Below are 15,928 nucleotides of genomic sequence, written 5' to 3' on the forward strand. Positions count from 1 at the left end.
TGCTGAGGATACAGCTGGGGCGGGGTAAGTGGGAGCCTGCACCTTGCCCTGCGTTGTGGGTTTGCAACGGGAACAATGATGGACAGGGCTGTTTAATTAAAGCAATGGGGCAAGGGAGGGATTCAGATAGTTCCCCCCAGTGTTCATGACTTGGCTGCAGTCATCCTTGGGCTTCAGCTGCCCTCCTGCAGCCCATGCACCTACTTGGGTTAGAGTCTTTAGCTAACCTCTAGGAATTGTGGGTCATCTGCACTTGTTAGATCATTAAATGCTAGGCCTAGGACACCTCTCTGTTATAGGGTTGTCAGGTGCCTGCCTTCAAGGACAGTCAGGTTCCCAACACCTGTGGGTGTAGCTTCAAAAAACTGGTTGTTGTTGAGCTCTTAGAATTCACATTTTCTGAACCACCAAGGCCAAAAACACTTCATTTAAAAAAAAAATACAATAAACAAAGACTAAGATTCTCACATGACTCCAAGAGTTGGGGCTTCAAGAACCACCTCAAGGGTTCGCAACCTTACAGTTAATTTTTTGCCATGATCAAAATAGACCATTTATTCCTAATGTGGTTTCAGTCTTAGGCAATGGCACTCCTTTATCACTCCCCTCCTGACTGTGTTTCCTTAACAACTTCAGGCAAAAGACTCTGAAATGCTTTTGAAAATCCAAATAAATTATGCCAGCCTGTTCCCTTTTATCCGCTACTTTGTTGAGATGCTCAAAGAATTCTAGCAGAGGCAGGATTTTCCTTTACACAAGCCAGGTAGCTGCTGGTTCCCTTCACCTCTAGAGCTGATTATCAATATCTCTGCAGTGCCAAGGATTCAAATTTTTTCACAGCCCTGAGCTCTGAAGCCAGATCAATCTAAATTTTAAGTGTAGAACAGGCCTAATACAAATAAATAATTTAGTATTTCTGCAATGTCCCTACCCTCTCTGGCACTGTTGACCCCTATAGTTAACCAGCAGACCTAAGACTTCCTGCTTCTGATATACTGAAACAATTTCTTGCTCTTTGAAGAGTAATTAGCCAAAGGAAAGAAAAATCCTTAGCCCTCCTGAATTATGTATATTATGCTCCTATTGGCTTCAGAAGGGTTTTCATAAATTTCAAGGCAAGAAAGGACCATTATGGTCATCGAGCCTCTCCTCCTGCATACCACAAGCCATTTAATTTCACCCAATAATTCTGGGATCAAGCTCCATAAACTGTAACTGAGCTAGAGCATCTTTTAAAAGACATTTATTCTTGATCTAAAGACTGCAGGTGGGTAGAATCCCCACAACCCTCATTGTTAGAAATTTAATCCGCGTTTCCAGTTTGCATTATTCTAACTTCCACCTCCAGCCATTGGATTCTTTTTTATGCCTTTTCAAGATTAAAAGAGGTTCAAATAGCTTCTTCCTGGGTACTTAACCAAGTTACCCCTAAGCCCCCCTTTTTGGTAAATTAAAAAAGATTGAGCTCCTTCGAAATTCTCATTGCAAAGTGTGTTTTCTACACCTCAGGTCATCCGTGTAGCTCTTCGGAATCCTCTCCAGTATTTACAACATGCTGGTTGAAGTGTGGACTGTTGTATTAATTTTGATGGAAAAATGGACCCAGAGAGTCAAAGAAGTTACCGGTCACTGTCCGCCACTAAAGTTGAGTACAGAGACCTCAGACTGCTTAGACTTATGGCAATCACCACCCCTAAACATTTTTATAGCCTTTTATTAAAGATACAGAAAAAGGAAAAAAAAACAGTTAAAGCATTTCAAATGCCAAGTATCAAGTAAACCTTTCATTTTAAACAATATCTGTTATTCCCTTTAGCTGTAGGGAGTTTTTATAAGGAAACACCTCTGATGGTCTTTTAGCTGGTATGAAAGATGACTGATATTTTTGGGAAAGAGAGAAAAAGTTAGTTGAGATGAACTGAAGCTGCCGTTATTCTTTTTTTAAAGTCCAAGTCCCCTTCCTTTAAGGCAAACACATGCACAAGGGAACAGAAAAGAACAGCAAAGGTAAGAAATGCAACTTCTGTCGCTGGTGCTGACTTTCCCAGCACATGGTCTTAGCAGTGACAGGGCTAATAGGGTGAGCAGGAGGGGTAACCTCCACCTGGCAGCCTTGAGGTACATGTTTGGTGCCTTTTCAAGAATATTATGAAATTGACAAAGAGAGGTGTCTGACACGAATTTCACACAGGGCTGGAGAGCAAGCCCATCCCCACACTCACTGGGCAGTGGTGGCTCCTGTCCCGTGTGGGCCCAGCTCCCGACTCCAAGTGTTGTGACCTGGCGGATGGGGTCATGTGGCACTGCGGTCCCATGAGTCACATCGCACCACCACTGACTCCAATTTGGCATAGCTGCTTCTCCATCATGAGAAGAAATAAGGTGAAAAGGAAAAACACCACAAGGGAGGGAGGGCAGGAACCCAGTCTCACAACCCAGATGTTATTTAGGATTTAACCAAAGCCCGTGGAGGCAGTGATGTCATTGGTTCCTTTCCCTGGCCTGGTCTAGTCAGGACATCTTTCAGCATTAGCACAACAAATGCCCAACAGTGCCATGGTGGATTCCAGGTTTCCCAGAAGATGGTGGCCGCGGCAGCCATGACAATGAAGCTTGCTCCTTCCAGTCCACATGTCCCCAGACATTTTGCTCTCTTCTCCCACAGCTGAACTCTCTCTTCTAAGGACCCCAAAAGGCAGTGATGAGCAGAATAGCCCATCCCCTCATTATTTTGTTCACCAATTAGGTCTAGTTTCCAACACACCAACTTTGGCCCATTAATTTCCAGTTCCGTTCTCCTCTTGTTTTCCAGACGTGGTCTCAGCATAGACCTTCAGCTGCACCTGTGGACCCTTTTCTTGTTTGGACTAATCCAATCTGTTCCCCTTTTGTACCTTTGTCTACATTTTGAGTTATCTCCTTAACTACTCACATTTGGTTCTCAAGGTCACAAGTTCAAGTCCTGCTGAAGGCCAAGATTGATGCTAAAAATGAAATGACGCAGTGTCTGGTGCAAATATTCAAGTTTAGGGGGGAGGGATAGCTCAGTGGTTTGAGCATTGGCTTGCTAAACCCAGGGTTGTGGGTTCAATCCTTGAGGGGACCATTTAGAGATCTGGAGCAAAAATCTGTCTGGGGATTGGTGCTGCTTTGAGCAGGGAGTTGGACTAGATGACCTCCTGAGGTCCCTTCCAACCCTGATATTCTATGATTTTATATAACAGTCAGAACTGGATTTTTGTTACCTTGGACAGCTCAAGAATACAGGGCTCTGCCCAACAAGACACCACAACTGAACACATTATTCCAGTAGTGGCCTCGCTGACACTGCACAGAGAAGTAACATCTCCCTACTTTTACTCAATATTACCCTGTGTCATGACCTGCCTTGTTCCTGGCACCAACACTGGTGTCTCTGGGTTGCTAGTACAGCCCTTTTATCCCCCCCCCAAGCTTCCTCTTGGGAACATTTGCCTGTGGATATTGTGCAATTCTAGCTGCTTTTCCTAATTCTATTTCAAGGGCCCTACCTCTCTTCAAAATCCCACTGATTGTCACTGCCTCCAAATTCTGGGTTTGAAAACACACTGTACTTTTATTTAGCTAGATTAAATCTAGCAAACCTAACAGTAGCTCTTCTCCCGCTTACTCCCAGAGGGGAAGCCTAATCTTACTGGAGTGCAGCAGCCCTTCTCTTCCTGATGATGGCCTAGCTCCCCGGCCCGCTCTGTGATCTTGTTCCCTCTCCCTTCTGGAACAATCTGATGCGCCTCCAAATTCAACCCCCAAAAGATCCAACCGGACAGGCTGAGTGGAGTGTCCATCCAGGAATCTAAGCCTCTTTGTCCCTGTGCATCCAGCAACAGATGTCCTTTTTTGTCTTCGTCCCACAACGTATCTCAGCATATAATTTCAAGTTAACATAGTTCCTTCTCCACACCATTTATACCGCCAAGGATCAAGTTAGCTCTCTTTGCCACAGCATGAAGATGAGAACTCACATTCAGGCGGTTATCCACCATGGCCCCCAATCTTTGTGTCACCTGCAAACTTTACTGGCACCAATTTGGTACTTTCTTCCAGATTATTGATAAAAATATTGGGCTCAGAACCAAGCCACACAAGAACACTGACATACCTCTACTCTGGTTCCCCATCAACAGTTCTGTTTAGAGACCTGTCAGTTAGCCTGTTTGTCATTTAATATCTATCATCGATTTTGTATGTTTTATTTCTTTACATTATGCAGTTACACAGTACTAAATCAAGAAGGAAGTGTTATCCCCAATTCACAGATTAGGGAACCAAGCACAGAGAGAATAAGGGACTTGTCAGAGGTCCCACAGGAAGTCTGTGGCAGGCAACCTGGGTTCAATTCCCTGGTCCTGCGTCCCAGCCCAGTGTCTTAATCATCATCCCTGCGTTTTGGCTGGATTTCCATTTTCTGAAGGATACCTGTTTGACTCAAATACCTCTTGATCCTTGCAATTACACATACTGTTTCTTTTCTTTCCTTCCTGCTTCCTTGTTTCAGGACATGCATCCTTCCTGTGGCTCTTAGTTGCCTCTATGCTGACTCCTTTATTGAGCTAAAAACGTCCTCAGTTACCCTCTCAACAGCCCCATATACACACAAATTGAACAGGAGACGTGACAAGATAGAATCCTGTGGAAGCCCACCTGAGCCCTTGCAGCAAATATTTACTCACCTGATAGTGTCCTGCTGGGATTTCCCAAAGAAAGGAGTGAAGTTACTTAAGAGAGATGATCTACTCATAGGTTCTGGAAGTTCCATCATCTCATGGTCAACGTCAGCAAAAGCACTTGAGAGATCCAAGTATCAGAATGGATACCTGATACAGAGCACGATTCAAGTCACTTCTCTGCATTTCTTCTGCTACTCTTCATTTATCTTGCCTACCTGGACTGTCAGCTCTTCAGGGAAGGGGCTGTCTTCCTATGTGTACATACAGCACCTAGCACAATGGAGCCCTGATCTCAGCTGGGGCCTTACAAGTACTACTGTACTACAGATAATAATTGTCCAGCCTCTCTCCAGGATGAGATTAGCTACCAGAGTTGTCTGTGCCATCCCTAGGCCTAAACGGAAAGTGAAGACCTAGATAAAATGGGTATAAAACTGATTGAAAACTGGCAGCAGGACCACGCAGGAATGATCGATAGCTAAGAATCCAATTGCAGGGCAGTGTCTAGTGTGGCAGGATGGGTGTAGCCTGGCTTCATTCCTACCTCAAGGCACCAGACACTCCTCTGAAGCAAAAGAGAATCACCCCCACACCCACCCACCCTTAGAGACACACTCAGGGCTGCCTCCTTCCCCAGGGAGCCATTAGGACACCTGCCCCATTCTCTGCTGATTCCATAAGGGGCCACGCTCTGCTCTGACGGCACCTATCAGTAATGATGTTGGCCAATATCAAAAATACCAGAGCTGCTCAATGGGTGAAAGAGGGATCATCTGCAAACATGATTAGCAGTTCTCTATCAGCCCAGCAGAGGGGGCTCTTAGCCAGTTTATTTAAAGAATTAGGAGCTGTACCCTCCTCTTTAGGAAGGATCAAGTAGGCAAAAGGGATGGCATTGTCAAAAATGGCCTTACCTGTTTCAGAGACACTGACAACTCAGAAGCAAATGATCTAGAATGTTTATGGATCACCCCGATAGATATAGATGGGGTACTAGTTGGTATCTGCTATAGATGACCAAATCACACTACAGAACACTTGTGTAGGTGTAGAATATAATAACTGATCATTGGGGACTTCAGTCTGGATGCCATACGGTGGAGGTCTCATGCTGCCAGTAGGAAAACCCCCAACACAGAATTCTGGCTCAGGCCTCATCTTGACAGATAGAAAAACTGATCTTTGAACTGAAAATTAGTGATTGCTTAAACACAAGTGATCATGACTTGATTGCATGTATTAGATGTGAAGAGAACTGAGGCCCCAACCAGTAATAAATATATGTGTGTGTATATATATATATATATATACACACACACACACACACTCACTCTCTCTTGGGGCTTTAAAAGGGCCAGTTTCACAAAGCTGAAAATAATTAGTTAAATCAGCTGGGAGGAAAAATTGAAACAAAAAATATGAATGATAATTGGGAACTGTTTAAGGATATTTTAGTAGATGCCCAAAACCCACATTCCCACAGTTGAGAAAGTCAGCTACTTTGGTTAAAAACAGCCTGACAGAGGGGAAGTGAAAGCAGCAATATAAAACTCAATATATAACAAATGGAAAAAAAGGGGAAGTTGATAGCTTCTCATTTATATTTATTAGTAGAAATTGTCTTTTTGCTTCCCTTATCAATTTTCTACAAGGAGACATCTCTATCCAGCAGAGTTAAGGATGATAAGGAGGTGGTTGTTACTAGTAATGCAGAAAAGGCAGAAATGTTCAATAAATATTTGTTTTGTATTTGGGAAAAAGCCAGATGATATACACCTCTACCTCGATATAACACTGTCCTCAGGAGCCATCTTACCGCATTATAGGTGAAACCGCATTATAGCAAACTTGCTTTGATCCACCGGAGTGCACAGCCTGCCCCCCGGAGCACTGCTTTGCCGCGTTATATCCGAATTCGTGTTATATCGGGTCGCATTATATCAAGGTAGAGGTGTATTTCACATCATATGATTAAATGGTTTCCATTCCAATAGTGACGAAGGATGTTGTTAAACAGAAGCTGCCAAGCTCCACACAGAAGACACTGGGGAAAAGGAGGAGGGCACACACAACTTTTAGCCCAGTGGTTAGGTACTTAGCTGGGATGTAGAAAGCCCCTGGTTCAAGTCCCCCTCTGCCTGCTGAAAAGAAGGGATTGAACGTGGATTTGCCACTTCTCAGATGAGTGCCTTAACCACTGGACTATGGGATACTCTGATATGGGGCTCCCTCAGTCTCCCCTATTAAAGCTATTCTACCTTGGCTAAACAAATAGTCATCAGCACAGGGGGGCCAGATCCTGTATCTTGTACCTCCTAGGTGAGTGCCCTACCTCCCAGTCTATAGAGTCCTTCTCACACACTCTGGCCCAATAACCAATCATTTATCTACAGCTTAAATGGGCAAGATTCAGGGCACCCCACATCCCATAGCCCAGAAATTAGGGCACTCATGGCAGATCCACGTTCAAATCCCTTCTCCTCAGGCAAAGGGGGGATTTCAACTGGGTTTCTTTTTCTACATTCCAGAGCCAGTGGGCTACAAGGCTGAGGAGTGTCCTCTTTTCTTCCCTTGCAAGAACTGCCTTAGACAGCTGACTCCACCTGAGGGTTCACAGCCGAGAATCCAATGTAGAGAGAGCACCAAACTCTGGGATCGGACTTCAGACACGCTCCTCTCTTCAGCATGTCCCATTGGCTAGCTTAGGCAGCTCCCCACCCAGGATGCTGGCTTTTGAGAATCCCATTCTCATGTGCTGCTCTCTCCTCATTCATTGGATAGGGAGCCTGAGCACCTAAACACAGGTATGAGCTTCTAGAATATCACTAGGATTAAGAGTTAGGCACAATGACTAAGTCCCTTTGTGAACCTAGCCTAACACGACCAGCCAGCTCTCCACAGTTGGGATTCAGTGTGCTAGCCAACACCCCTTCTCCATCATGTTCCAACAGGCTATTGGCCTACATAAGGGGAAGGAAGGCGAATCACATTCAGAGTTTCCAATCAACAGATCAATTTGAATTAGAAAAGGACGATATTTCATCTGGATGGATTTCTATAGCATCGCTCACTTGAGTACGTGTGCCAAGTAGTGAACTCTGCCCATGGTAAGCAAAGGCAGCAGTGGGAGTTGTGTGCTGATACCAAGTGCGGACATAGGCCCATAACGAGTGCTCACTGAAATGCAATGTTGGGGCTCACAGGGAACGGGAAAGGTGATCGAGATGACAAATACTTCTCTCACCGGGTGTCTGGATGCACAAGCCAGTCCTCTAAGAACAGCCATTTGTCCAGACTTTGCTGGATTTCACATACCCCAGAACATGAAGCTATACAAAGCAAGTCAGGAGGAGTTAAAAATGTCAGACAAGTGTATTTATCCTAAGCGGGAAGTGGCTTACTTGCTACACCCTGGTATACCGACCAATTGTTGGCAGGGTACTCCACCAGAGATAGCAGCAGGGAGAAGTCAGTGGAGACAGCAATAACTAAGTGGATGACAATTGGGAAAGGTTTCCGTGGAGAACAGTGAAGTTTAGATCCTGGAAGCAGCCCCATGGGGATCTAAAAAACTTTTCTAGGGTAAAACACATTTCAGAATGATATTATGACAAATAGAAGCAAAAGGCCAATGTCACTATTTTCCACTAAGCATTGATTACTGGAACAAGAAGTCTGCGTTTTGCTACGAGTATGCTAAGTGTCTTCAAAGGTAACTCCTTTCTTCAGGGCCATAAAGTTTAGTAAGCATTTCCTTTGAAACCAAAATTCTAAGAACGAGAGGCAGACAGATCCAGAAACAAGATTATTTTCATGGACAATAGATAGCATTTGCTGCAATTCCATAAGCTATCACATTCATTTGTATATGAGAGCTAACTGTTTAATGTCAGTACATACCTATTTTACTTAGCTCTTATGAAGTAAAGTGGCATTTCCAATTCAGGCATCAATTGACCTCTCCATCAGGATTACAGAAAACAAATGGTTCCATCTGAGAAGGCAGGGTGCCTCTTCAGAAGCCAATAAAACTGGAGGGACTGAGTAGTTAATGAACAGTGCTTTCCACAATTAAGATTGTAGGATTATTTTGTCCTAAATTTACAACTGATTAAAACTTCAGGGATCAAGTCATCATTTGAACTAAAAATAATCCAACTGCCAACCTTTATTTTGATCACTAGAGACAGATACTGGCAAATTATTATTGTGCATTGAAAGTGCCATTTAATGAAGACCAGAACTGTGAATGAAAAGAGAATCCAAAGAACCAGGGTAATAAGTGTTCGTGTTTTGGGGTTTTTTTAAGTTTATTTTAAAAATAATTACCTGAAAAGCACTTAAATGATCAGTTAAGGTAACCTAGATAAAGGTTTAAGTGCTTTTCAAATGTAGTTCTATGAACTGATCTGTTTGTATGTAGTTTTTGTAACGTGTTAGTAGCAAACTTAACTTTGAGTTGGTGAAGTTCTGTCTGGGACTAGACACATGAGAACAAAGATGATCATTGAATTTTGTTAGCCTAGGAAGCCCGTGGAAAATATAAACCAATAACCCCTTTGTCTGCACATCAGTGAACCTGCAACAAGACACAAAACAAAATCAACATGTTTTAAGCAGTTTTCCTGCTCACCTGCAATCAGTTTTAACTCACCACACAGCAAACTGCATTCAATCTATAAATGTTCAATTTTTATTACAAAGTATGAAAGGCAGAAAATACTGTACCTAATACACAGGAGGCTGAAACTTAAAAAGGTTAAAAAATTGAATAAAACTACATAGGAAGCAGGAAATAGCATAAAAGGATGCAACATTCCACTTTCAAGCGGTTTCATAAAAGACTGACTTAATTTACAGAGTTTCAATAATATGGTTCCAGGGTTCAGGTGTTAAAATCCACTGTAACAAAACCTTTTATATGGTTTCTCCATAAAAATAATTAAAAAAGGAATACCAGGACACTGCAGTTACTCGTGGCAACAACAGGTCTGAATCTGCCCGATAATGGGATGCTAGGATTCCTCTAGTAAAGTATAGTAGCAAAGTTGCAAATCTCAAGCAATATGAAAGAGGGAGGAAAAAAGTGTGCAAACACCTTAGGCTATGCATGACAGCAGTAAAATCGCTATTGCTTTAACATTTTAGTGAGAACAAGAAATCTGGGATTTCATATGTATGTTTGTACAATCATGCTACAAAGATCACACCTTCAGGAAGTTATCACAATGGGACTTTAAAGGGGAACAGCAGAAGGGAATACACATAACAAAATGAACATCTATTTAATTACTAGTAGTAAAAAAAAAAAAAGCTTCATCTCGACAGATTTATTCATTACATTGTACACTGCTGGCAACCCAAGTAAAAAAAGTTCCTTTTAAATAGCAGATACCACAAAATCATATTCACCAGGTTGTCGAAATAACATTGCTTCACAGCAGTACTATTTACTGCCAGAGTCCTTCCCCCTTTGTTTAGCAAGTCCTGTGTGCCTTCATTTGGATTTGCCTGACCAATTACTGTCTCTCGCATAGAAGGAAACTTGCATATTTTACAAACAGGAAAATGGACATTCTAAGAGATGCTGACTAGTGTGTATGAATGAGAGATGGAACCAGGGCCTGTAGTTTGTTGTGGCTGCAGAACCTTGCAAAAATAATAAAAAAAACCTCAGCATTGTCCTTTATTAGCTTATCTGAAAAGGAAGCCAAGCAGGTCATTTTCCTCACCAGCAAGGAAATTCTAGATTGATGGTATCTGTGCGCCAGAAGAGGCAGTTTGAGATACTGGGCAGACTAAAGGCTGTCCAGAAGTCTAGCGCAATAGTGTGCAACTTCCTCTTAGAACTGCTCTTGCCTCTATGCTCTGTCTCCAATTGCCAGACAAGCACCCCGGTAGCTGGTGTCTAGTCACACGTTTGTTACTATTTCAGTGCTGGTGAAAGGTGCTGGATCAAAAACCTTAGAGAGTGAGACCCTCTGGCTACAGCACGGGCAGTGCAAGTCTCTTCACTCCCCCTACCTTTGCCAATGTACCTCACCTATGACTTAGAGCGACCTTCCCTAGGGAAATTTGGTTGCCAAGCAAACATGGAAAAGTGCTGTTTAAGTGCCACCTAGCATTAAATCCGTAGGCTTCCCTGCAGACATTAATAAGGGGGCCCATCTAGAGCCAAATGTACTCCTGCCCATTAGGAACCAGATCTGGAAACAACCTCATTTCATACAGACCACGGATCAAAACAATGCCTGGACTGGGATTTGAACCAGTGGCCTTGGAGTGAAAAGCAACTGAAGTCATTCAGAGATACCTTAACTGTCCACTGACTGGATAATGCTTCCCTTGGGTTTGAAGTGGCAGAACCATTTTGTGTGGCAGTAGCGGGATGACTAACCCTTTCAATACTTTGAGGGAGGTATAAACAATTGTACAGCCCTACTGTGCACGGAGCTGCACCTTGTGATTTATTTGTTTCTGCCTGTGCTGCGTATACGGAAAGGGTTAAGATAGTCAGTACCAAGGAATTTTGATAGTCAAAGATCTTTGAATTCTGCATCTTAAGTCACAGAAAGCTGCATCAATTTTCCTGACATTATGGAACTGACAAAGACTGCAGAATTCACCTACATCCCAAGATAACTATCTACCCAAACCACCTATCATTACTGCCATATGTTTGAAAGGGCACCTAATTCCAGGGTCCCCCAAACACAACTAGGCAATAATAAAAGTACCCAAAAGAAGCAAAACAAAGTTGTGTTTGGGCAAGAGGCAAAGTCAAGTGCTTGAGAGATCCCTACGGGATCATGCCGTCATCGGCATATAAAGCCTCACAGTTTGTAGTGTTAACAGCATTTTCAAGTGCTCGCATTTTTGGTGTTGCTTTTCAGGTGGTTCTGGCGTGAAAGAGGTCCCCATGTGCTGCCAGCCAGAGCCAGTTTGGAACTGCAACAGTCAGGAAACTCTCATGCTGTATTTAAGATTTTATTAATCGGACACAGGGTTCAGAGTCAAACGCCAGCCTTAAAGGACTGAGGTAGGAAGGTTATTTCATTCCTAACCCTAACAAAAATATACCTGCTAAAGTTCCATCTAGAGCACGTAAACCGGCGTGCTCAGCTTCCAGAACTTATATTTTTAAACAAAAGTCCAAAAAAAATGTATGTATATGCCAATACATTAGCACAGACATACATTTCTCCAATCGAATCGCAGTTAAGAAACGATCTACAGATCACACGGCTGTGGATTTATCATCTCATCAATGAATCTATTCTGGTTGCTGACCTTTGTTATCCAGTGTTCAAAAAAAGTAATTAGAAGCAATGCAGATGTGTGATCACAACTATATTTTGAAGGGATCATGAATTTTGATTCTGATGGGAAGCAAGGCCTTGCTTCCCATAAGTACCCAGGGGGCCTTAAAGTAAGGAACAATCTGCAGTATCAACCTCTTCTCTTTCTGTACTTTGAGACCACTGAATTTCTTACTCAAGAGATTGTCAAGGCAACCTTGACTATTAAATCCTAGCACATGGCAGGGTAAGTTTAGTTGCAGTAACCTACCACAGACTGATTTAATTCAGTGCTATACAGATTTAACATACAAATGCACTGGCTCATCCTCCAGCTAGCTTTGAGAGTCTCACCTCATCTTTGGGCTGGGAGCCAAAACATATTAGCTGCCCATGGGATGGTTGGTATCCCGGGCAATTGGGTTTTTAAAATGCAGCCCAATGGCTGGAATTAGTTAGCCAGAGAAAAGATACAAAACTAGTGAAGTTGGAGGAGAAATGGCACTTCAGTCCCGTTACGAAATTCACTCTTGTGCCAAGCTCACTGATGCTTAGGGAAAGGTCTAAGGCCGTGGTTCTCAACCCATTTACCATTGGGGGCCACACATGCAGCTCTCTCCGTGTTATGTGGTCTGCACCCACACAATATATATACTACCTGTATGGCCCTGAGGATGTCACATGGGCCTCAGCTGTGTGCTGATTGGGCCACAAGCGGTCCACAGGTTATGAACCACTGGTCTAAGGCCTCCCTCTCTATTCTCCCACCCCGACACAAAATGTAAAGGCAGTTTCTCTGTATAGTCTCGCAATCATTTAAAAAGCCACCACCAAAATGAGTCACTGAACCAGTTATTTCCTCTAACTCTGGAAGAAATAATGCTTATGGAGATTTGGCAAGAGGTAAAGGTAAGGTGGGCTGAGGTATTTAAATTCATCAGCACAAAGGAACCCTGCAAGGTTTCCACATCCAATTGGACTATTCAGCAGGTGGACTCTGCTGCTGAGTAGTTTTTTGGTCATTAACCCTCAGCCCCAAATACATCTCAGGGAAGGGGGTTAATTTGCCATGCAAACAAATGAACTGATGGACAGTTCAACTCCTCCCTCATTGCCCCTTTTGTGAGAGCAGGAAGGCGGGGGCACTGAAGCCTCATTTCCTTACCTAGATGGACATGCCATTTGGATTACTGAACTCCTTATCTAGAAAGGTTTGGGGTAATTTTCAGTAATGCTCATTAAGCTACCAAATGACTTCTGAAAACAAATCATGTCTGTGCCCTCAATGTCCCCTGGCTTCCCTGGGGTTCCACCTATGGAATGACAGCAGGACATGACCCAAAGCAAGTAAAGAAGCCAAAAGCAGTCGAACTGGCCAAGCGAGCAGGTGCTTCCATTGCAAGGACCTTTGGATCAGAAGCCTAATCGCTATAGACAAAGCCACAAATGTTCTGCAAGAAATCTTAGGGAGGAAGGCCCCCAAGCTGAGGCCTCCTCAGTATACATAACAGAGCCACTTCTGCTGGTAATGGAAGCTATGAAGTTGTGTGTACTCATTTAGTCTCATTTTCACATGCTCTTAATGCTCAATTCTCATTGGTCTAAAACTATGTTTAGTCAAGGTGGGATTATATTTTTGGAAAGTTTGAGGAAAATCCCTTTGGCTGTTTCAGCTGGATGTTTATTCCCTTTCCTTAACGCAAAAAAGAGTTCTCTCTCACTATATCAACTAAAACGTCTCCAAGTGAATTGTCCTCCATGACCACCGCTCAGCTGGGTGGGAGGAAGAGTGTGGCTTAAAAGGTGTTTAGATATCACAGTAATGGGCATAGTACAACAATCTACAGAGAAGAGTCAATACCATTCTGTCTAATACAGCCTGTAATGGGCAGAGAAACCACATAGCTCAGTGTCTGGCCTGACCATAAACAGTTTGCAGGAAACTAAGTTTTTCATTGAAACACGAACCTGTCAAGATCAGACTGGAGAAAATGGTGGACAAGAAAGAAACCGTTATTAAGATCATGGGATCCACCTTTTTTGATACATTCTTTGTAGTTCTGCAAAAAGCGTTCAGCTTAAAGAACATTACGTTGCTATCATTTTTTCCTTCTGAAGACCGCAGCTAGAAACAGATGTTCAGCTACACTGTTAACTCAGCCTTGCGGAAATCTGTCTGCAGCCAAGCAGCAGCAACGCAACCTTTACCCACACAATTTACATCAACAGAATAAAACTTCAAAGCCTAATTGGGACTATTTAAATACTAACATTATGAAAGTAGTCCTCCCCCCATCTCCCCCAAAACCCTACTTCCCCAAAACATGAAATGCAAAACTTATTGCAATGTTATATATAAAACACATTTAGTTTGCACAGTCAGGAAGCAAAAGGTTTACGCTTCTCTCACTGGCATTAGCTTGTTTATACTGTGCCTAGTACTTGTATTTAGATACACATGCAAGAATTTTTCATGTACTATTGTTACAAGTATATCTAAACGAAAGCAGCCTACACCATACAAATGAATGTTGCTATGAGAAACGCAACTTTCATTTTCTAACATGCTTGCATATTTAAGTTTAACTTTAAAGGCGCAGCTCTACTTTGAAGAGTGCCCAAGTTTAATGGGAGGTTCCACACTTGTGGATCAATGATTTCTGGAGCAAATTCGCTTGGCAGACCAGAGATGCATGTGTAAGCTATCTGGCAACCATGCCAGAATCGGAACATGCAACCATGCTAGGAATCTGAACACCAGACAGTTCTTTATGGCTCACCCATCAATAAAAATTCTGCAATTGGAACTTAATGAATTTTATTGACAATGTGTGAGACTGAACAGAATGCGCCTCATTCTCCCAGAGACGCGTTTGCTCTGCACTGTTAACGGGAGTAAATATCTGTCACGAATGAGAGGTGATCAGATGAATAAGATGCTTTCGTATACTCTGGTTTCTATTTTTTAAAAAGTCACCCGTAGGATAATTTTTGCTGCTTGTTACCAGAAACATCTAAGATTATGATTGAAAAAGCAGACATCTCTATTTTTCAATTTTAATCTGCACTTGACAGCAGGCTGAACATTTAGTTTCATTGACTCATTCCAGTCTTCCCTGTTTGTCTGGGTCTCAGAACAAGAGGGACAGAGCATTTAAAATAAAAACCTGTGGTTACAAGAGAGTTGGCCAGGGACTTGGGAGAGAAGGTGTATGTAACTGAAGCTACTTCAAATTGGAAGCCTAATATTCTTAGAAAAAAAATAATTAAATTTTGCCTTTTTATGTATAATGCTACCTTTGGTTTTCACTCAATATCAAGATTGTCTCTCAAAGTAATGAGTCAGGGTCAGCTGATCTGGATCTTGACCTCATCAGCTCAGTCTATTGTTACAGAACAAGGTGATGGTTAGACCTCACCAGTGTGGTGTTCAGTTTGTCACCTTCTCATTTGAAGGGTATTGCAGTTAGCTGATCAAAACAAGAAAACGACATCATTCGAACTACCCGCCATGTTAAGACAATGAAAGAATTTTGCTATCCCTCCGCATAAAGCATCATGGTGACAGAGGGTCGGCCTCGCTCTCCTTCACCTTTCCACTTCAGAAAGGGAACTTGGATGAAACTAGAAGGCTCCCCCCACAGCATACCTATCCTGCTCCTCTTACAAGAGTTGCAGTACCTAAGAATGACAACTAGAGCCAAAACAAGGTCTCCATTTGAGACACACATTGGGCAACTTCTTTTAATTTAGACCCAACCCTGTATGTTACTTTAGGAAACTTTCCTTTACAGGGGCATGACTTGCCTTTGGACAGCAGACCAGCTGTTCTAACTGCTTCTATCACAGTCATCCAACAAGATCTGACAGTACAATGCTAATGCTTCTCTCCTTGCTCTTAGGAACAAAAGCTAGCTCTTCACT

Source organism: Chrysemys picta, chromosome 24 (genome assembly GCF_011386835.1).
Source record: "Chrysemys picta bellii isolate R12L10 chromosome 24, ASM1138683v2, whole genome shotgun sequence".
NCBI classification, from domain to species: Eukaryota; Metazoa; Chordata; order Testudines; family Emydidae; genus Chrysemys; species Chrysemys picta.